Source organism: Ambystoma mexicanum, chromosome 3q (genome assembly GCF_040938575.1).
Source record: "Ambystoma mexicanum isolate Mex_15411 chromosome 3q, UKY_AmexF1_1, whole genome shotgun sequence".
NCBI lineage: Eukaryota > Metazoa > Chordata > Amphibia > Caudata > Ambystomatidae > Ambystoma > Ambystoma mexicanum.
Genome location: NC_090926.1, coordinates 152,337,532 through 152,360,503, shown reverse-complemented (window position 1 = coordinate 152,360,503; position 22,972 = coordinate 152,337,532).

Here is a 22,972-nt window from a genome sequence, read left to right as displayed (position 1 = left end):
TTTTAAAACATAGAAATTGAATTGTAGCAGCCTATATTGCTTTTGATGGCAAGTCTCTTCTTTTCCACAATTTGATTTTAAGACACAAGTTTTAAACTGCCAATATAAGTAATTGACAGCTTTGACACAGGCGAGGGGCGGTACTGCGCCCATATCTGACAGATTTTTCCAGACAAGCATCTTTTTGAATGTGGATTTTCTTATGATGAAATGTACTTCTCCTGACATTGTGCTTAGATGGATTCTTTAAATAAAGTGATGTTTAACACCCAACAAGGATGTTGGATCTTTTCTGATATTTGGAAACCATGATTCTGCACTTTCAACAGCCAATAAAAAATGGATTTTAAAGTACTTCTGGGTTTTTCTGGCAAAGCAACACTGCCTTTTCAAATAGTTCCATTTCACTCTGTGGGCAGCCCAATGACAGGTTTTGGTAGTGTGGTCTCCGGTTCCACCACTGACACCGGCAAAATGGATTGGCGGCCTTTTTTTCAGGTTTCCCTGGGCACTTCTCCGAGATTTTTAGCGCATAGGGCTTTTTGGTGGCCATCCTGTTGTTTCTGACGAAAGCCGCAGACAGTGATGTTGCAGGGCAGAGCCTAGTGGGTCAGAACATTCCACAAGCCCCCCCTTGCGATTTGGTATTGATCGTCCATCAATGGGAAGTCGCAAGAACTTATTTGTAGACATTTCCCCACCAATATTGATGTAGTGGGGCGGACACATACATTTGGTATATCAGGACACATTTTTCTATTGTAATTTATGGACTATATATGGAATATTTTATAGTTGGAATTCTAGAGAGCTGGAGTGACCCCCTCTGGGGTTCCAGGAGACTCCTCCAGTTGCTGCAGAGTGTGCCTAGGATGGTAACACTTTAGTTGATTAATATAGACCCACTTTTCTTCCCCCTCTGCCAAACTGCCTTTGGGATGTGGATTTTATAGGCGACTGGTGAAATTTTGTCTACAATTTCAAAAGGTCCCCTCCAGCTAGGCAAAAATTTGCACTGTTTGGCCTGGTTCCTTTGGAAATTGTATAAGTAGACCCGGTCTCCTACATGGTATTCTTTTCTAGTAGTCTTTAAGTCATAGTGGGTCTTCATGCTGTCTGCAGATCTTTCTAGATGTCGCTGAGCATAGGCAAAAGCATGTTGAAGGTGTTTTCTTAGATTTACAACATACTCATGAGTTGTGGAGGCATTGGTCAATGTCTGCTCTTGGATTCTGTAGCGCAGGTGCTGGGGAAGCACCATCCTGCGTCCAATCATCAGCTCAAATGGTGACATTTTAGTTGCAGATGAAGGGGTAGATCTGATGGCCATTAGGACAAGAGGTAATCGAATATCCCAACTTGGTCCAGAATCTGCCACAAACTTTTTTAATATGCTCACAATTGTCTTGTTGTATCTCTCTACTGCACCACTCGAGGCTATCCGGTAGGCAATGTGTAATTTCCTTTTGACCCCAAGTATCTCCCATATTCCAAGTATCTCCCACATCTTGGTCATTACTTCGCTAGTAAAGAAGCTACCTCGGTCTGACTCGATCCTTTGTGGTAGTCCAAAATGCGAGAAGATGTGGTTGATCATCAGGGCAGCTGCTGTTTCTGCCTTGCAACTTGGGGTCGGGAGACATTCCACCCACTTAGTAAATAAGCATGTCACGGTCGACATGTACTTAATTCCCATAGAGGAGCAAATCACGGGCCCAATATAATCGACTTGTAAATCAGACCAAGGCAGTGTCATCCCCCTCTTTTGGAGAGGTGCACGGTGTGTGAGGGATGTTGGCTGAAATTGTGCACACACAAGACACCCCTTCAAGTATTGTTCGAGGTCCTGCCCCATGTGTGGCCAGTATGCAACCTCTCATGATTTCAAGTGTTGTATGAAACCCCCTATGACCGGCTGTGGCTGCATCATGGGCGTGACTTAACATCAAGCTTTGGAATGAGATAGGGACCACCCAATGATCATGGCCAGCTAGGGATTTCCTTACCAACAAACCGTCTTGGATTCTGAACATTTTTTGGACATTTCATCAACACTCTGAGGTCCTCTTTCCCAATGTAATCGGTATCCGTCAGGGGAAAGTTCTCAGGGTCCTCAATGTGTTGACTTACCAATTATTGGATCCCCTTTTTGAGCCGTAATTAAATCAGCATCTGGGTCTCCTTACTCCCATTTGTCTGGGACCTAGTGATAGCAGTGACCTGGATTTCCTCCAACAGGGACTCGATCTCAAGTAGATCCCCTTGGATGGCTCCAGTTTTGGCCAGCTGATCAGCTAAGTCATTTCCAGTTTTGTCTGGTCCCTCTACTTTGGAATGACCCTTGATCTTTTTCCAGTAGATGGTCATCCCATTCGATGTTTTGAATTAATTTCCAATGTTTCAATGGTTTTTGTTAGCACATAGCATGCCTCTGGTTTTCCAGTTAACCAGGTGCTCCACAAACCCGTTCCGTACATAATCCGAATCAGTGATTATGACCAGTTCATGGAGTTGATGTTGGACAGCAGTGAGATGGCTTGATGCACAGCCATTAACTCTGCCACTTGACTACTTCGGGACCAATCTTGTACCCAGCAGAGGGTTCTGGGGTCTCATTCACCCATGCATTCCCTACGCCGGCCACAAGTTCTTTTTCCCCGTTGTTGTCAACATGGTAGGAGCATCCATCCACATAGACAGTGGCCATTCTCTCACACTTGTCTTCTTCAAAGACTTTGTGTGGGGAATTGAGGTATGCCTCCATGTTGTCCTTGATTTTTAGACTTTCGTCCTTGAGACAGTTTTCTCTGGCACAATCATGCAAGTCAGCCAGACCTTGCGCGAGGGGACTCTTCTTGTTTTGGCCATATCTGACCTTCACAGGAAAGCCTTGCATTGAAAGAATCCAGAAAGTAATTTAGGAATTACTTACATTTCCGGACCGGATTCTGTCACTTTGGTGATATTGCATATGCTGGTGTGGAGTCTCCACTATGATGTGTTCCCCCTGGATAAACGGGCGGTAATTCTTCAATGCCCACACCGTTGCCAGGAGTGCCTTCTCACAATCATTGAATTTTTCCCCCACCGAGGATAAAGTTTTACTCGCATAGGAGATTACTTTATTGACCTTGTCATGCTTTTGGTATAATACTGCAGTCAAGCATGTATTAGAGAACCCTGTCTCCAAGAAGAACTCCTTGTTTTTGACAGGGTAAGCTAGGCAAGCTGCTTGTGATTGGCTTCTTTTGAGTTGTCTTACTGCCTTGGCTTGTTCTGGACCCCACTCCCACTTGACCCCCCCCCTCAAAAGATGAGTCAGGGGTCTTGTGATCTCTGCATATTCCTCAATGAACTTTCTACTGTAATTAATCAGTCCAAGGAGCCTCCTTAGTTCCTACAGAGTTGTGGGGTCTTTCAATTTCTGAAGTGCTTCCACTTTCTTTTCCTGGGGACAGAGACCCTGAGGAGTAATCTCATGCCCTAAGAAATCGACACGGGTTCTACACCACTGTGCCTTTTGAAAGGAGAGTTTTGCTCTGGCAGCCCTCAACTGTGTCAGAACATAACGGATCTCCACTATGTGTTCCTCCACAGTTGAGGTTTTGATGAGAACATGATCTACATAAGCCAGGTTACCCCTCTCACCCAGATCGGGCATGGCCTTATGTAGAAAAATGTTGAATTCATTGCCGGAGCTGATGTATCCGAAGGTACTGCATGTGTACTGCTGCCCCCCCAAAGGTGAAGACCAGCTTGTATTGGTCCTCCCTACTGACAGGTACAGTCCAGTATCCATTGGTCAGGTCTATTGCAGTGAATACTTGTGACCCCCTGGATCTGGGCCAGCCCTTGGTCAATGTAAAGAAGAGGCCATCGGGAAGTATGGACCCGTTTGTTGAGCTCCCTAAGGTCAGCGCAGAGTCTCCACTGGCCGTTTGGCTTCAAAATCCACAGCACCGGATTATTGAAGGTGCTGTGGACAGAACGGATTATCCCACGGGACTCAAGGTTCTTAATTATTTCAGTAAGGTACTCCCTTGATGAGAGAGGCAAACAATATTGCTTCACAAACACTGGAGCCATGCCAGGGTCCGTGGGAATTGTTGTTGTGTGGATGTTGGTGCGACCACAGTCAAATGAGTCCACCGCAAAGACATCTTGAAAATCCAAGAAAACTTGTTTCAATTTGCGCCTTTGCTCCAGAGTCTCACAGGCATCAGCTAGGTTGACTCTCTCTTCAACCATCTGCATGAAGCCTGGAAAGACTTCCGGTTTTGCTATCGCAGCGGCCTCCTGCAGCTGGGTGGAGAAGTCCCTGGTCAAAGTGCTGATTTGTACTGGTGGTTTCAGGTGGGAAAGGCAGTCCTCACGGACGTAGAAAATCACCTCATCCCTACTGAAGTCACAGGTCACATCTTCCTTACCATAAGGGCAGGAAGTGTACACCAGGAGGTTCCCCCCCATGCCGGGTAAAGATCCTGTCTGGTGTTGTGTTGTTATCACTGTCACTGTCAAAACAGTCCTTGGGGATTGTTCCTAACAGTTCATTGCCTAAATCTATCCACCTCTATTGGAATGGTGTCATGTTCTATCTTGACTAGTGGTGTTGGGTTTACCCCCAACCCTTGCTGTTGGAGAGAAGCATTAAGATGAATATAGGCATCAGGGTTTTTCAATGTATGTCCTCTTTTAACTTTCAATTCCAGGGAGAATTGTCGGGTCCTTTCTGGGATGGTGACTTCCTCTCCAGTCTGAATTTCAACTGCATAAGGCAGCAGTTGAGCTGACCTAAATGCTTTCTCTGGGTTATCAAAACCTATGGGATTATCCGCTAATAGGGACCAAGCTTTGAAGTTTATTAGGTCCAAACTAATGGCAAAGCGATTGAGAATGTCACTGCCTAAGTAAAAGGCGGCAGTGACATCACGCACGACGCAACAATTATGATCTATGCTCTTGTTGTCTATGGAGATGTTGAGCATACACCTGCTTGGCAGGAGATGTTTGGAATTGGGTGTTTCCAGATCCATTTCCCATTTGTCTATGAGTCTAAATGTGGGAATGGCTGGATCTTTTGGGAGTTTGCGGAACATGGCTTCGCTGATGAAGCTCTTACCTTTGGTCACACACACTCGGGCGAGAACAGAGTCCTTCCCTTCATTTAACTGAATAGGGATGAACAACTGCTCTCCAATTTGCTGAATATCAGCCAGGCTTTGAGCTGATTTCTCATCTTTCTGGATTATTCGAGTGGGAATGTTTGATTGTGAATTGGTAAATAATTTCAGAGTGTTTCCTTCCAGTGTGGAATGCCACCTTAGACTGGAAGGAAGGTTGATTTTCAGAAATAGAGAGGACCCCCCATCACCAGTCTTTTGTCCTACTGCTATTACTGTCACATCTGGTATTTGGTTGTTCTGGAAGTGAAATTCTACTTGGTCAGATTTTTGTTCAACCATGTTGCAGGTGCCATTTAAACTAACATGGTTGACACTCTGTTTTAGTTTGATTGGTCGGCTAGTCTGGGTCCAGAGGATCTATTAGGAGTGACAACCTAGGCAGGAGGTCATTCCCTAGTAAACAAGAGGTGCCCTCTGGAGTTACAACTATGACCGGGTGCTTCATCTTATGTCGCCCAATTTTAATATCCAAATCTGCAGTCCCCTCGATGGGAATTTCCTTCCCGTCGTACTTCTGAAGTTGTCCAGGAAGAGGAGTGAGAGGAATTTGGTAATTATCCCCCCTTCCCGAATTCAGTTTATCAAAGGCCCTTTTTGACAGAAGGGTAGCTTGGGATCCAGTGTCCACCATTGCCAAAATTGTACACTGCCCCTGTATTTGGACCGGGGCATAGAATCTTCCCTCTTTCTCCTCAAGGGGGCACAGATAATGTACATTTTTGGACAACTGGTGGGTTAGTTTTCTAGTTTTGGACACTGATAGAGAAAGGATCTGGGCAGGATTCTGTGGGGAGTCTATGGAATCTGAAAAGAAAAGGTGACAACTAGATATGGGAGAAGGTTTGGGTTCCCCTGGTTCCGGTTCTGGGCCGCCCTCCCCGTTTTTGGAGGCAGTCACCAGGATGGGTTTGAACCAGGGGATTTTCATGCTGTTGGTTCTGGGGTTGGATGATGGGTGGCACTAGCTCAGTCCCCACATCTACCCAGTCTGGATTTGGATCTTTTGGGACCCATTTTTCTTTGGGAGGAGTTTCCCCATCTCTGAAGGAAAAGATCCTTTTCCCAGGATCCTCTGAAGATCCCTCTCCTTCAAATTGAAAGATTTGTACCTCGTCCTGGTTCCGGTTCCTGGGTTTCCAGAGGCCTTTTACAAGTGGGGAAGGAAGCTTCCTTCAAGGCTTTACACCCTCCTTCCCCTTGTGCCTCCTCGCTGGGAACCGGTGGGTTGTCGGGGTTCTGCCCCCGTCATTGCTCTGGAGCACCAGGTCCAGAGTTTGAAGCATTCTGAGCCGGCATGCTCATCTGAGGGTTCTGTTGAGCCCTCAGCATGCAACCCAGATCTTGTGCCATGTTTTGGACCTGGCGCTCTATCTGTGACACCCGCTCAGGCTGATACAGGGTTCTGTTGTCTCCCCTGGGCTGATCCCGGGAAGGGTAGCGTTCCCTTCTCTGAAAATACCCCGGGTGAGGAAAATGTGGGTACTCCTCCACCCTTGGCCTCCCCTCTCCCGGATTGGGTTGTCTGGGCTTAGGAAATTGGGGAAAGAAGGATGGATTGTTTTGGGGTTGAAAGTTTTGCGGGTACCTGGGGAAGAAGTTCTGTCCAGGATTTGGGGAATTTCTGCCCTCCTGGGGGAAGTGAGGAGGGAAGTTCCCTGGGTTAGCTGCTGTTTGGTTGGATCCCCCCCTTGGGCTGGAGGAGTCCACACATAACCTAGGATGGGTCTGTTCCCCTTGTAGCGGGGATCTATGTAGTCAGGGGAGTGAGGGATCCCATTTGTGGGACTACCTCCTTGGCTCCCTGTCTGTGACTGGCCCGAGGGCCTTCTGGGCTTGGGATTATTCTGATTTTGTGCAGGCACATTTTTAGGCCCCCCATCACTAAGTCTAAAATGGGGGCAACTTTCACTTCTGCCACCTTAGCAGGTTGTTTTGGGGCTTTTGTATTATTTTTGTTTTCTATGGGCTTTTGCACCTCATGAATTTGTGTGGCCTGTTCAATGACCCAGTCTAGTGATCTTTTCTCATGAAAATATCTCACCAGCTGGGTCATGATGTATTTGGGGAGAGCGTGGAAAAAAGTATTAATAAATTCTTTGCTGTCCGTGCGCACCCTTCTGGTGGTCTGCGCAAAGGCACGCTTTAATTCCTGCACAAATTCTTGTGGGGCCTGATCCTCCCCACATTGCAAGTTGTTGGCTGCCTTGCGAGCCTCCTGAGGATTTATGTGTACAGAAAAATGCTTCAAGATGGCCGCCCTATAGGTGGACCATCTAGAATGATTTTGGTCCTCCAGCCCTGCAAAGAAGCTGGAGTATTCTGGTGAGAAGGTCCATTTGACATATTGAATACAGCTTTGGCTGTCCTTCAAATGGAAAGTTTCCATCATCTGCTCAAAGAGCTCTAGGTGCTCCCAAACAGAATACGTAGCGTTTTTGTGATAGGGCGTGATGACGCTCCTTATCGCTTTTATTTGCTTTAAGGGGTCCTTAAGCAAGGCCCTTTTTGCCTTATTGGCCTTCTTGGTTCGGGTAACCCTGGTCCACTCCTCCTCTGACTCAGAGGCACTGCTCCCAGAAGTGCCCATCTGGTCTTATAGGCTCTGCCGCATTCTGCGAGCCTGGGAATGGCTGGCAGAATGTGGGGACCTAGTCTCCTGTGTACTGGGGCACTCAGAGGAGTCTTCTGATTCCTCTGTGCTCCCAGGATTCGATGAGTACCCCCTCCCACTGTCCTAGCTGGGCAGAGGTTTTCAGGATGCCCTTAGTGGGCCTATTCTCATGGAGTTCCCCACTAAATTTCACAGTACTTGGGTACCCATACCCAGATGCCCGCCCATCCATTCCTGGGAGGTGCTGGTCTATGAGCCCCATATTTCTGATTGGATTGAAATCTGCCATCCCCGTGGCCCTTAGCTCATGTGCGCCAGTGGACATGGGGGTGCAGAGTCCAGGGAATGGAAGAGATGAAGGCCTCTGGTACTAGGGTTCCTGAGGTTATGCTCAGGTGTTTCCCTTTCCCAGCGAACCTCATCTCTGTCAGCCCCTGCTCCCTGTTGCAATGCAAGAATCTGAGCTTTCTATTCCTCAATTAAGGCCTTGCTAGTTTCTATCAGTCTCTTTTGCATGGCTACCTGTCTGTGGAGCTTGTCATTGTTCTCACAGAGAGCCCATTTTCTCTCTGTGGTTCCTGTGTTGTTTTAGAGTAATGGGCCAGTCTTTGCTGCAGGAGGGTTACCTCCTGAGTTCTGTCCATACTGGTCTGGTCCTTCCTTGCTAGAGCCTCCTCCACCCTCCTCGAATGCTCTAACAATCTTTCATGCACTTTTTGGAGGTCACCAAGTCCCTGAAAGGCCAGGTGATTTTCATGTATTTTCTCTATTAAATGACAGACTTCCTGGCCTAAGGTGTCCCTTTCCTGAGCAAGAGCCTGCCTCTGTGCAGACAGGCCGTCCCTCTGTCTTTGAAGCGCACCAGGTTTATGGCGCTCTTCATCAAATTCTGCCTGGGTATCCAGGTCTTTCAGGAATAATGTATTACTCTCTTCCTTCTCTCTGTTTAGGTGGCTTTGCAGGGTAACTACCTGCTCTGCGCATGCCCTGTTGAAAATGTAGTTGTTGCTCCAGCTTTTTCTGGCTCTGCAGTAGAGAGTCCAAACTTTCTTGGTACTCCTTCTGTAGGGCCAGCATTCTGGTATCCTGGTCTGCCTTTTCCTGCTGCAGGATACCCATGTCCTCTTTTATTTTGATTATGTACTGCATACTTTCATTTTCTGACTCCTGGCTCCTCTGCAGCCTCTGCTCAGAAGAGTCCAGATCAGTTTGGGCCTTTCCTAAAGCCTGCAGTTGCTTACTTGCCAGATCTTGGCCTTCAGCATATCTGTCCTGTATTGCTCCAATATATAGGTTTAGATATGCCCCTATTTTGGCAATCTTGTTTTGCTCTTCCTTTGCCTTAGGGGCCATATATAGTTCACTCAGGGCCATATGTAATGGACCCTGATCTTGCCATATATTGAACCCTGTTGCAGTGATCTGTTCTGTGATTACCTGCAACCACACATTCTGATCCTGCTCTGTCCATTCACCTCTCACAAATAACTTATCCAATAGGTGTTCTCTATCCATATTGATCTCTAACAATTTTGCGATTCTTGAAATATTAATCTTCATCCTGATTTACAGAAGTTTATTTTATTTTTGCAAAACAGACCAATTCCTTAGAGTGTTCCTTTTGAGGGGTGCTTTTCACGGTGTAACACAGCGTGGTAGCCCAGCAGGGATTATGTACCCCACTAGTTAGCACACTGTATTAGACTGTCACAAGTGGTATGTCTAATTCAGGACCTGTCATTGTGAAGTGTGCTGCCGGCATCCATGTGGGTGTTGGGAGCCTCCCATACATTATTGTCGGTGGCACACTTCTGACACTAATGTGTTTAAGGGGACTGGGCAGTGGCTCTTTGGCTCTGCTGTCCAACCCCCCTGAAATGTGGTGGTTACCTTTGAAAATAAGGTAGCCTGCGCATTTCTAAAACAAATGCATGTGAAAAAAGAGCATTCTCTGTGCCTCTTTTCTTTGCGTTTGTTAATGGCCTAATTATTTACCGGTAATCTTCATTACCCCCGAGTCCTACTCTTCCTCATACTAGTCCATATGAATGAGGTGTCCATCTCAGACAGGTCCACATAAAAAAAGATGGTTGTGGGCACCTGTCCCACCTACCTTGGTGAGCCCCCCCTCCTTTTGGCAGGGCAAGAGGAGTCCGAACCCCTCCACATCCTGTTACGATACCAAGTCTGTGAACTGGCCCATATCTGGGATAAGGGGGGGCAGTGGGAGGCAGGACTGGTATGAGGATGAGTAGGGGCCTGATTCATGGAAAGGTGGGTATCATCCCGCAAAGCCTGTGCGCCGTCAACGAGCCTGTGCACAGAAGGAAATCTGCATGCTCTGTATATTCATGGAATTGTTCGTGGAAAGTAGGCCTATCTGCAAGTCATGACTGGAATGCACCAGACACCCCCACGCAAAGCTGAAACAGTCACATTCACCTACCTTTGTGGCATCCCTGGGCACGAACGCACGCACCCCGTGAAAACTGTGTGGGGTCCCTCAACAAAGCCAGCACCTCATGGACACTGCCGGTTCCCCCTAACTGCAACTGGCACCCCGAGAACATGTGTACCATTTCCCATAACTCATGTCATATTTCAGTCAAATTACGTGCAAACCCCATAATCCGTCCTGCACCCTACTATGCTGCGTACATGCACCCCTGAATCCGATTGGAACCCCGTCTGCATGCACGCACCCCGAATTTCCAATGCCCGATCTTACCTCTGCGCAGAGATTCCTATGCGCAAGTGTTTGTACGCCTGCCTTCGGGTGGCGGGTAGTTCGAGTGCATTTATTTATTTATTTTGCATTTGTAGAGTGCGCTACAGCCCACGGGCATAGAGGCCGTTTCCTTGACTAGAGGTTGCGATTCATAAATACGCTTGGTTATACGCATGTGTGGCTGTGCAATGGACTGTCTGTGGCCCGTCCCTCGTAATGCCCACTTTTTCCATTGCTCTTCCTTATTTTGCGTGTTTGCGGTCCCTGCGCAAGACACTCGGCCGATCACAGATCTGTGTCGCGGCTGAGTGAAGTCCCCGCAAAGCACGAAAAAGTCTTGTACAGACGAGTCCATGAATCGACAAACTGAGTTGCGCACACGGTTTGGTGCACCCTGTTCTGATTTACTACGCACATGATTCCATGATTCCATGAATCGGGCCCTAAGACTCAAGGCAATGAAGATTATTGGTAAAATATTACGCCATTACCCCCTTGTCCCTCTTCCTAGTCCCAGTCCATACGAATGAGGAGATAGCAAGCCAGGACTGCTCGAGCCGGACCGAAAAAAAGACAACACAGAACTGCGCACCAGTAAAGTTTGTTACAAGCCAGAACAAGCACAGTCTACTGAAAATCATCTGAAACTGCTGAGACAAACACAGAGTCCTCCCCAGGAACAGAAAGATGGTAGTAGTGGATCAAGGGGATATGATATGGACAGGGATGCCCATGTTGCAGCACGGCAGATGCCCTGGAAGAGGCCACACTCCTGGTGGACCTACCCTGCAGCACATCCAGCGGAGAAGAGTCCGCCAAGCCTTAACACATTGGGATTGCGAGCTTGACCTACCAGCTAATACTAGTAACAGAAGTCTTAGAGCCTGCACTCCCAGGCCCAAAGGTCAACAAGAGGGAATCACCAGAGCAGATCAAAGCAGTACGATCCAAATAAATCAAGCAGACTGAGTGACAGTTCCAGATGACCGGAACCCTCTGACATCAGGGAAAGAAAGACCAGGTATTCATTGAGGTGGAAGGAAGAAACAATATTGGGAAAACATTAAAAATCAGTGGTAAGGGGGATTAGACAAAAGGGCCACTAATACGCCCAGCTTACTGGCCAGGGTGATAGCAAAAAGAAAGGTTGTCTTCAAAGTGAGGCATTTCATGGAGGACTCCTGCAGGGGCAGACGGGAAAGCACCAAGGGAAGATCCCGGGAAGGGCAAGGAGGCTTGATGAGGGGCTGGGCCCTGGAGAAATCCAAAGGAGGCGAGAGGCAAAGAGGTCAGTGTCACCAATACCCTCCATGGTTCCAAAAAAGCCATGATGGCAGCCAGCTGCACCCTGAGAAAGGACACATCGAGCCCCAGATGAAAACCCTCCTGCAGGAATCTCAGGATGGACCAGGGAGAGCAGGTCGTGGCGCAGTCACCAGTCTGAGAAGGACTGCCAGTGTTTATTGTAAGCCTTCAAAGTGGAGGGACGAATACACACCTGGACCTCAACCGCCGGCCCCTGCGGCATGCCCAACCTCATCAGACCCATCAATTCAACGTCTAGACCTTTAGTTGGAGGGCGCAAGGGTAGACTACAGGGACCATGTAGGGCTGGAAGGGGCAAGGAGCCAGGGGAAGAAACCAAGGGAGTCCAACTCCAGCAGAAGAGGGAACCACAAATTCCTGGACCAAGCTGGAGCCCCTCCTTCTGCACCCTGAGCAGGAACCTGGGAAGGAGGTAGACCTGGGCAATGTGTCACGATCTTACTGGCCCCCGGCACCAGAGTTGCGCTCCTCCCCTCTGCTCGCTCTGGGCTAGGGGGTTCCCCCTCCTCCTTTTCCCGGCACCCACGATCCTCACAGGGTTGCCACGGGATCCGCGCTCCTTATACCCGCAGCAACAGGTCTTCTTTCTGCCTCCCGGCACAGCGTTACCTGCGTTCCTGGAGGTTGCCATGGCACCTCCACGACATCAGAGCATGGGGACAGCACGCCACTCGCATCACGTGATCCAACCAGGAAAGGCAGTATAAAAACCCTGCCACAATGCAGGATGTTGCTTCTCAATATTTCCTGTGAGTGGTTTGCTACCTTGTTACCCTGTTTATCTGCTATTGGTGATTTTGACCCTTTGGCTGTGTTTTATCAGATTTCCTTTGGATTGCCCTTTGCTGTGGAGACTTTGTGCTTTGACTTTATGCTTTACTGGCTTTTTGACCTCAGCGCTGCTTTTCTGGATTTTTGCCTGGCTCACTCTTCTGCTTTGGCATATTGGAATCCCATCTGGACCTTTTGGACAATTGAACTTCCTTTTTGTGATTTTGGCTAAATTTGGTTTTCATAGATTTTGCCCTTGGATCTTTCACCCTGCTTGGAACATTGACTCTGGACTGTTTCGGAAGTTTCTCTCCTGGAGCTGTGTCCATCAAGAAACTGTGACCCTCAACACTCACCTCCTTCCAAAGGAGGGCACGTCATCATCTTGTCTACAGTTGGGGCTCCCACTTGGTAGGCCCCTCTGCTTACACACTTTGTCATTCGGCATCCAGTGCCAAAAGTGGGGTTAGCCTTATCCTTTTGTTCTTCTCTAGCTGCGGGGCATCGCTGCTGCAGTTCCAGTTCCCACCTGTGGCCCCAATAACTGGTAAGGGAGTTTGTATTCTCTCTCTGACTGGTGCTTGGGGACTGAGGTATAGCCCACGTGGGAGTCATCCTGCTGAATCATGACACAATGTAATCGAGAGAGGGCCCCGGCCCTTAAGTCCCCGGGTCCTGCCCCAATGTGCAATAACAAGGAAGGTGCCTTGAGCTGGAGGCAAAAAGGTCTATCATAGGATGCTGCAAAGGGCCCTGAATGCACTCTGTGAGAGACAAAGTGAGTTGAGAGAAGTGAATATCCTGCTGAGGGAATTTGGTGCAACGTTCTCCACTGCCGGCAAGTGAAACTCTGCTCAAGCCAAGATCTGTGCAACCACCCACGCCAGAGAGGGATACCGCGAGCCTCCTTGGCAGGTGATGTAGAATTTCGTCACCATATTGTCCGTGCAAATGCGGGCCGCCTGGCTCTCCGAACAAAGGTGGAAGTGGAGGAGGACTCGATAGACTGCAATCAGTTCCTTACAGTTGGATGACCTTCCGCCCTCCAGAAAGGACAGCAAGCCTGGACAGACGATCCGTGCAGGGTGGCACCCAAACCCGCCATACTGGCATTTGTCATTACAACCAGTGGGGAGGACAGAGCAACGGATACTCTCTCTGGAGGTAGGGTAGAGAAAACCACCACTGAAGGGCTGTCCAGATCCTGGAGGTCACAGAATCAGATGGGAGTAATCCTGAGAAGCTTGATTCCAGTGTCTTAAGATATGAGCCACTAAAGGCTGAAGATGGGCCCCCGTCCAAGGAACTACGAAGATTGCAGCAGCTATGGCTCCCTGACAATGTCCGAGCTGGTGACTATTGGGAGGCAAGAAGGTTCCGCAGACAGGCTTGGAGCTTGAGGGCCCTGTGGAGAGGCAGAGAAATCAGACCCAAATAGTGTTGAACTCCACTGCTGTGAACTCCAGCAACAAGCAAGTGATAAGATGACTCCTGGGTACATCCAATCTCCACCCAAAGGATATCAGGATCTGGCAGACAATCGTCATGTTCCTGGTTCCATCTGCCAGGGATGAGGCCTGGACCATCCAATTGTCGAGGTAAGGGTTAACTCGAATCCCATTTGCATGGAGGACTCGAAATTGGTACTAGCCCTCCCCGGTCGCAAACCTGAGGACCCTGCAATCCCTCTACCTGAAGGTGGTATGAAAGCAAGCATTCTCTAGGTCCACTAAAAACAGGAAGTCCCCCGGTGCGATCAGAGGAATGATGGATTGAAGCATCTCCATATGAAAGGTCACCTTCGAATCGAAGCAATTCACACTCTGGAGATTTATTATGGACCGGAAGTCTCCGGAAGGCTTTGGGACCAGGAATATGGTGGAATAAACTCCCCTTCCACGCTTCTCCAGGGGCACTAGCTGGATGGCATTCGTGAGGAGCAGGGTCGCAATATCCTGCCGAAGCACCGGCAGCTTTCCTGGATTCCTGGGCAAAGGAGGGATGAGGACCCCGAATCGAGGAGAGATGAGGTGAAATCTATGGACAATCCATCTCGCACCACCGTGCGTGCCCAGGTGTCTGAAAGGTGTTTGTCCCATATATGAGAAAAACTGGCCAGGTGCTCACCCACTGGCAACTCCGAACCAAGGCAGGCTAGCGGCTACGGATAGTCAGAAGGGCGGAACGGACTGAGTGTTTGTGGCTTACTGGGTGAGGCTTAGGTGTACCTCTGCCCTTGCAGCACCTACCTCTGAAACCCCCTCACTGGGTGACAGAGGCAGGCGGGGAGGACTGAAAGCGATATGGGTGCCAGGCGGGGGTGGATTTAGAGTGTCCCTCTTCCAACCTTGCAACCAGAACTACTCTTTGGCCAGCTACCACTTGCAAAGACACAGAGGACGTTGCAAATAATATCAGAAGCGAACATCAGCTCCTTCTCGATGGGATCCACCAATGACGTCAGATGAGCTCCCTCATCAAGTGCAACCAATGGAGTCTTGAAATCCTTCAAAGGTGACTGGGAGAGGTAAGCAGCATAAACCCCCACCCTAAGGCCAAAGGTAGAGGCAGCATGTCTGTCAACCTCATCCGGCAGAAAAACCTCTTCCGAAGACACTGAAGTCCGAGCGGTGGTGCAGGCGAGCAGTGAGCTAATTGTATGGTGATCCGGAAACCCCTCTGGAAAGCCCTGAAAAGGGTACATTTTAGGCCAATGTCTTGGCACTGCCAACTTCTCCAGGCCCGTTCACTACCCCAGGATGATGTTACGGACACACTGGAGGATAGGGAGTCCCTAGGCCTTCATACGTACCGACAAAAGGCATCAGGTGCCTCTGCAAGAAGGGGAGCTGCTGCCTTCACATCCACCAAGTTCAAGTTTGGCAGGAGGTGCGCGGTGACCTCCTCAATCAGATTCCATTGTGTCTCATCCATCCGGATCCTCAGGATGCCCAGTGAGGAGATCGAATGGCAGTGCGGCAGGAGCAGGGTCTGGTATCACCATTAAGAAGACAGAAGGAGGCTTCTGGGGAGTCTTCTGGGGAGTCAACAAAGGCAGCCTTCTATGAATGTCCTCCTCAACCATAGCCACAATCAAAGACTTCAACTCCTCCACAGGCATGCAAATGAAGGCCCATGGAGGAGGAGCAAACGGGGAGGGTGCAAGCTGCCTCCTAACAGGAGAATCACTATGCCTCTCATGGTATCCAGGGTGTGAGCGCGAGTGGATCTGCCTGCAGTGTGGGCAATCACTGATCTGATGCCTATGGTACCTTGATCTGGACCCTGGACCAGCGAGTGGGTCCTTGCATCATTGTATTACACACATGCTTACCTGCCAGTCCCATGCCGAGGGAAAAATCTGCGACTAGGCACGTACTGACCGCAGGGGTGCGGTGGACTGTCCTATGGCCTCAACAGGGTGCTGCGTCAGGTCATTGCAGCAGGGGCATGCCCTGTGGGTCAAGACCATAGGCGCTGTGGTAATCTGTTCTGTCGTGAACCCATCGGAAGCAGGAAGAAGAACACAATGAGGAGGGGATTCGGCCTCCTCTTGTCCTACCGGAAGGTAGGTTGTGAGGTTCCCTCCCCCCTTTATTGTTGTGCACCTGTCTGTGAGATGGGACACCACATTCATATGAACTGGTATGAGGAAGAGGGGGTAATGTGAATCTGCCCCTTTGTATTTTGTTCTAAAATGCACGATTGCCGGAAATAGTAATTTGAAATTGTGTGTTGATGTACAACTTCCTTTTGCTTCAAAGGGGATTTTTCAAACTTCCTCCATCACTTCAACCATACCTAACCGTGCGCCACACTTGTGGTTTTGTGCATGTCCTTTTTAATTCTCGCTTCCTAATTGTGAACTTGTCACCAAATTGCATTGTTTAATTTTAAGAGAGTTGTGTTCTTTTCCGTTTTTTATTTGTTCCTCCCTCAAGCAATCCTATTTAGTTTTTTGGGACATAATGCCACTTTTTGTTATACTAGCGATATATGCTAAGTTATGCCCAGCAATATTTGGTCATGTTTTGTCACATTTTTTTACATTAATGTTATGTTGCTCTAGGCAAGGCCTACAAGCCAGAAGGTGATATGTCCAAAGTAGACCTGCAAATGTAAGTAGGTAGGCAGACACCACACCCCTACTTGAACAAATATCTCCATTATGTCCTCATAGATTCACAAGGTACCTGCAGCCTGGGTCGAGAAGGGTAGCAAAGGCTGTATTACGGAGCTTTACTCCCGAAGAGCCCAGAATTAGACCAAGAGAAATCCTGCCTCCCATACCACAAAGTTCTGAGGAGCCCTCAAGACTTTCCAGGAAGCCCAGCCCAGGGCTTTACCCCCAAAGAACACCTGTGAAAACCTGCATTCGAAACTTGACTCTAACCTTCCTTCTGTTCTCATTCTTCTCAATCTCTCTTCTGCTTTTGATACAGTCAACCAATCGCCTCTGTGATAACCTGGTATCACTGATAAGGCGGTGGCCTGGCTGACCACCTTTCTCACTGATCGACCCTCTCAGGTCCAACGGGGGTCTTTCCTCTCTTCTATCCACCTCTCTCTACTGCGGTGTCCCTCAGGGGTCTAACCTTTCTCTCTGGCTCTTCAATCACTACCTGGCACCTCTTACCCACTGCATTGCCACTTTCTGCTCCAACTTTCAGTGTTATGCGGATGATACCCATCTCTTTCAGGCTCCCCTCAGAAGCTATTTCTCCTTACCGCATACTAGACTGTCTGGTCGCAATTCAGGAATTGTGCACCGCCAATGATCTGCCCCGTAATGCCAGTAAGACTGAGATCCTCCTCATCGGAATACCAGCTCCCTTCAGTCAAGGCGAATCATAGTCCAGTGCGGAGGCAGCAGAAACTCCTACCTCCCCTTGAAGGTCTTGGCGCCTGTAGTAGTGAAAACACAGGCCTCCGTGACCCCCATGGTGAAAGAGGGTTAGGGTCTACGGGTTGGATGGGAAGAGGGAAATAGGAACACTGGTAAGAGGATTAGGGAGAGGTTATGGATAGGTAGGGGGTGTTCGGGAAAGCATGCTCCTTGTCTCTTGGCATATGGGCCCGCTCCAGCTGGCTTCTTGCTGAAGCGCACTCTGGTACTCCCTACACCCACTTACACACACAAGAATACACTTAGAATGGGGTTTCCCCACTCATTTGTTTCATCACTGAATTCCACCCCGCGTACACTCACTTTTGAGATTGCTCCCTCTGTTTGTGAAGTGTGCTTTAGCCCCTCAACACTGATTCAGGGGCTCAGTACCTTGACTCAGAGCTTAATTCAGTAGCCCCTGACTTTAGCGCTCAACCGTTGTTTGAAAGTACCACCAAAAACATCAGGAACATAAAACACAGGATACATCAACTGAGTAACCTTACTTTGCCTTAATCACAATGTTAAACAATTATACAATGCACACTTTTGCCATAATATTGTCATTTAAGTATGCTGCACTTAGCTTTGGCTGTTCAAGAATTAGGGTAAAGCTGCCCTACTCCTCCTCCTAGACCTCTCGCTGCATTCGACCTGGTCGACCATACTATCCTATGCACCCACCTTAACACAGCTGCTCACTTCTTCAATGATGCTATCTCCTGGATTAGATCCTTCCTAAATGGCAGAACCATGAGGGTCTTCTCGCCCATAGCAGCAGCAGACCCTATACCCATCACCTGTGGCGTGCCACAGGGCTCTTGTGTCTCGCCCACATTGTACGACATTTTTACCAAGCCCCTTTTCGATGATCTGGATCATCTCGGTATCACCTACACTAATTATGCAGATGATACCCAGATCCTCCTTCTGCTGTCTGGGGATTATGAAAAGGATTTGGCCTTGGTGAACAGAGTGTACATCATCATCCAGGCATGGATGCCCACACACAGACCATGCCTGAATGATGATAAAACTGAACTCATCATCCTACTAGGCCCTGTCTATTCCTCATTTATAATCGATGGCAACAGTATAAAAGTAGGACAAGAGGTAAATATGCTGGGCTTTTACCTGGATTCAAACCTCTCATTTACTAAACAGGTGAACTCCTTAGCATCCTCCACGGCCTACACGTGTAAACGGATCCGTACAGCTAAGCCATTTCTCTCCGATTTTAGTTGCACGACCCTTGCCAGAGCCCTTATCTTGTCTCGCCTGGACTATTGTAATGCCCTTTATCTAGGGTCTACCAAAGCTATTACCAGTAAAATACAAACCTTACAAATTAACGCCCTCAGAGCGGCATTAGGCATCTCCAGAAGAGACCACATCTCTGCATATAGCCGTCAGAATAACTGGCTCCCAATCAACGACAAAATTCTCTTAAAAACCCTGTCACTTAGTCATAAATCTCTCACTTACTTGGTTGACAGATTCCACAGACAGACTTCCCTGAGACCCACAAGAACAGCTTACAAAGATTGACTTTCTATTCCTAACTTCACGTTCCACAATAGGGGGCAACAGCTTCTCGGTGAAAGCAGCTAAACTGTGGAACTCCCTGCCTCCCACTCTGAGAATGGACCTTCCCTACCAAAAATTCCGGATTAACCTTGTCCTATGGTTGAAAACGTAGGATCATTAAATGCAACATGTAGCCAGGTCTTACCGCGAGGAGCACCGCCCCTCCACCCCACTGTTTATTTGTACATACTTTATCTAACTTTCACTTGTTTATACTTCCAATGCCAGTAAGCGGTTTGCTTGCTCCAGTATTCCATTTTTACATATAGTGTACTTATATTTGTAATTTGTATGTAAGTATATAATCACGCTGTTGTAACTAAGTTTCGCATATACATGTAACTGCTGCGCCCTGTTACCTGAGGGTATGATCGCGCATTATAAATAATAAAACAAACAAACAAACAAACAAACAAACAGAGCCTATCCCGGTTATCAGCTGTCTCCCAAAGACCTATGAGCAGCGTCTGTGGTCTGGCAAAGAGGAGAGAGTTAGTGCGTGTCTCGGGCTGAATGCACACCAAAAGCACATGCATCACAAGAAGTGCCCTCCAAACACTTGTCATGCGTGTTAATGGCTGTGTTAAAGGCTCAGTGTTAATGGCTCCCCCCGTTGCCCATTCCCAACTGTATGCTGTCTATTTCCCAAGCCGTTAGGTTTAGCTCCTCACTGCCGCACCAAGCGCCTGATTCCCTTCACTTATCTTTGTAGTCTGCGGGGCCTGCAAGGGTTGCTGCCGGCTAGGGAGTGGCCCTGCGATGGGTGTTGCCTGCTGGAAGCTTCTCAGAATGCATCCGTACTTTGAGCGCGAATAAGCTTTTGTTGCTCGCGCAAGCGCGCAAGCCTGGGTGTTGGTCTGGGCATTGCCCAGAGGTTTTACAGGCTCCGTGGGCTATGTCTCTTGTGCGTTGGAGCTGCTGGGGCTGCTGGGAATTGTGGCCCTTCCCCCAATTGGCTTTGGTTTTGGTTTTCTGCTGGCACGTGCTGGTTGAAAGCATCTGGTGCACCTGCTGGAGGGACAAATATGGCACCTACTGTGATTTTAGCCCACCATTGTGCCTGCTACTCCGTTTCCTGGTCTGCCTGCTTTGCCTCATGACAGTGCATCCCCTCCCTGAAGAAGGACCTGGTTTATCTGGAAAGGTACGATGGAAAAGGCGTAAGAGCCAAGGAGCATGTATATTGGTGGCTGGTTCCCAGGAACGTCCCTCTTGGCCAAAACCCACCAAAATCAATTAAGGGATATAACTGACTCCTTCTCATACGTGAGTTCAGAATAGTTTGTACTTCATACTCCGGGTACCAATCAACCAGAATAGGCAGAGGTCTTACCATGCGTATATGTGGTGCTGCTGGCTTTAGAAGTGCAACGTGGAATATGTGGTGTATTTTCATGCGAGGAGGCAACTGCAGTCCCACATAAACAGGATTTATGACCTCTGATATGTGAAAAAGGCCAATGAATCGGAGTTTTAGCTTCTGGGACCCAGCGAGGTGTAAGGGCCGGGTTGACAACCAAGCTTTATCGCCCACTTTATACTTAGGGCTTGCTCAGTGTTTCTTGTCAGCGTATGTTTGTATGGTTCTACGTGATTTCATTGCTGCACTTTCATCGCAGGGTTTTTTGCCGCGATATTTTTATTCTCGAAAAAAACCTTGATTTTTTTTTTTTGGGGGGGTAACCCCCCCAAATCCCACTTTCTTTTCTTTTTTTTTTTACATCCCGAACACCCAAACCCATTTTTTTTTAAATTTACCCCCCCAAAAAATGTGATGTTTTTTTTCGGAAAAAAATCGCAGCAAAAAACCCCACGATGAAAAGTGCATCGATGAAATGACGGTATACCGTTTGTATGTAGTTTTGGCTGTAGACAAACACAAATTCTGATGTGCCTTTGCCCATACCTTTGTCAAAAGTTCTATTTGAGCTTGTACTGATGGTAATGTGTCAGGGTCCTGGGTGACTGAGGGTTTCACATGTGGTTGATACCCATATGTGGAGTAGAAAGGTGAGTAACCAGTGGATGCATGGTGAGAAATATTTTAAGCCAAAGGACTTCTAACCATGCCCCCCCGGCGCTGTGTGTGAAACAATGTAGAACTTGCTCCAATGTCTCGTTCAGACGCTCCGTCTGGCCATCATTTTCTGGGTGGTAACTGCTTGACATTTGTAGGGTGACTCCTACTTGTTTGCTGAACAAGCGCCAGAATCTCTAAGTAAATTGTTTTCCATGATCCGAGACAATATGTTGTGGTATTGCATGTAAAATAACTATGTGCTGCATGAACAAGTCGACCAGACCACTAGCCGAATAGGGAATAAAATGAGCGAGCTTGGAGAGTGAATTGACTACCACTGGGTAGTGTATCCTTGATCGGATGGCAATTCCACTATAAAGTTTATTGATATGGTATGCCATGGTTGGTTAGGTGTGGGTAGAGGGCGTAAGGGGCCCATCGGTTTTCGATGATCTGTCTTATTGCATGTGCATACTTCACATTGCTGTACATACTGTTGAATATCGTTGTGGAGAGTTGGCCACCAGTAATGACGGCAAACTGATTCCTGAGTTTTGCTGATTCCAGGATGTCCCGCTAAAGGTGAATCATGACACCACTTTAATGCTTGCATTTGGAGGGCCATAGTAGGCAGATATAATGCTGCCTCGTAGTAGGGTAGACCATCCTTGAGATAATGCCCCTTTTTGGGGTCCTCCCATTGGTGAAACTCTTGCGCAAACATAGCTTTCCCTACTTGCTCAAACAGTTAATTGGTGGGGTCACCTATGATTTTCGTCTGAGGGACAATGCGTCTTGATGTTTTTCCTGAGGGCTGCGATATTGGGGCTTCCGGATACCTGGATAGTAGGTCTGCTTTCTTATTTTCTTGTCCCGGGCAGTATGTAACCACAAAGTCGAAGTCTACGAAGTGCATAGCCCATATAAACTTGCACGGCGTGAGAGCTCTTGCAGATTTTAGGAACTGAAGATTACAGTGTTCTGTTAGGATGGTGATCATATGCCATGCTCCCAGTACGTAGTGCCTCCATTCAGCAAACGCTGCTTTGATGGCGAGTAGCTCAGGATCCGCTATGATGTCATTCTGTTCCGCTGGATTTACTTTCTGGAGTAATATGCTACTGGATAAAGATGGCCTGACTGGTCCTGTTGAGATAAGATAGCTCCCAATGCGCCTCTGGAAGCGTCTGTTTCCATCAGGAATGGTTGCGTTGGGTCGGGATACAAAAGAACCAGCGCTGAAGTGAAGGCCTTTTTCAGGTGATTAAAATTGCATTCAGCCTCAGAGTCCCATACACATGGTGTGCCTTTTCTGAGAAGCCGTGTGATGGAAAGGACATTCTTAGTGAAGTCTTGGATGAACCATCTATAGAAATTCGCAAATCTCAAAACTGATTGCACCTCTTTGACGTTCTTAGGAGCTGGCCAATCTAGGATTGCTTGTACTTTGCATGTGTCCATTTGAACCCCTTCTGGTGATAGGATAAATCCCAAGAACTCCACAGTGGTGCAGTGAAAATCACGGTTTTCCCAATTTGGCATAAAAGTTGTGTTCCCACAAACGCTGCAGCACCGCCTTCATGTGTTGTAGATGTTCCTACTTGGATTGGGAGTATATCAAGATGTCATCGATATAAATCACGGCAAAGATGTCTAGATACCCACAGAGGACTTCTTCCAGGAAATGTTGGAAGTCGGCGGGTGTGTTGCAAAGACCAAATGGCATGTCCTTGTATTCATACAGTCCAAATTTCATCCTAAATGCAATCTTCCATTCATCTTCTTCACGCACCTGCACCAGATGTTAGGCCCCCCGTAGATCTGGTGCCAATCGTAGCTCTGCACACATGATCCAGAA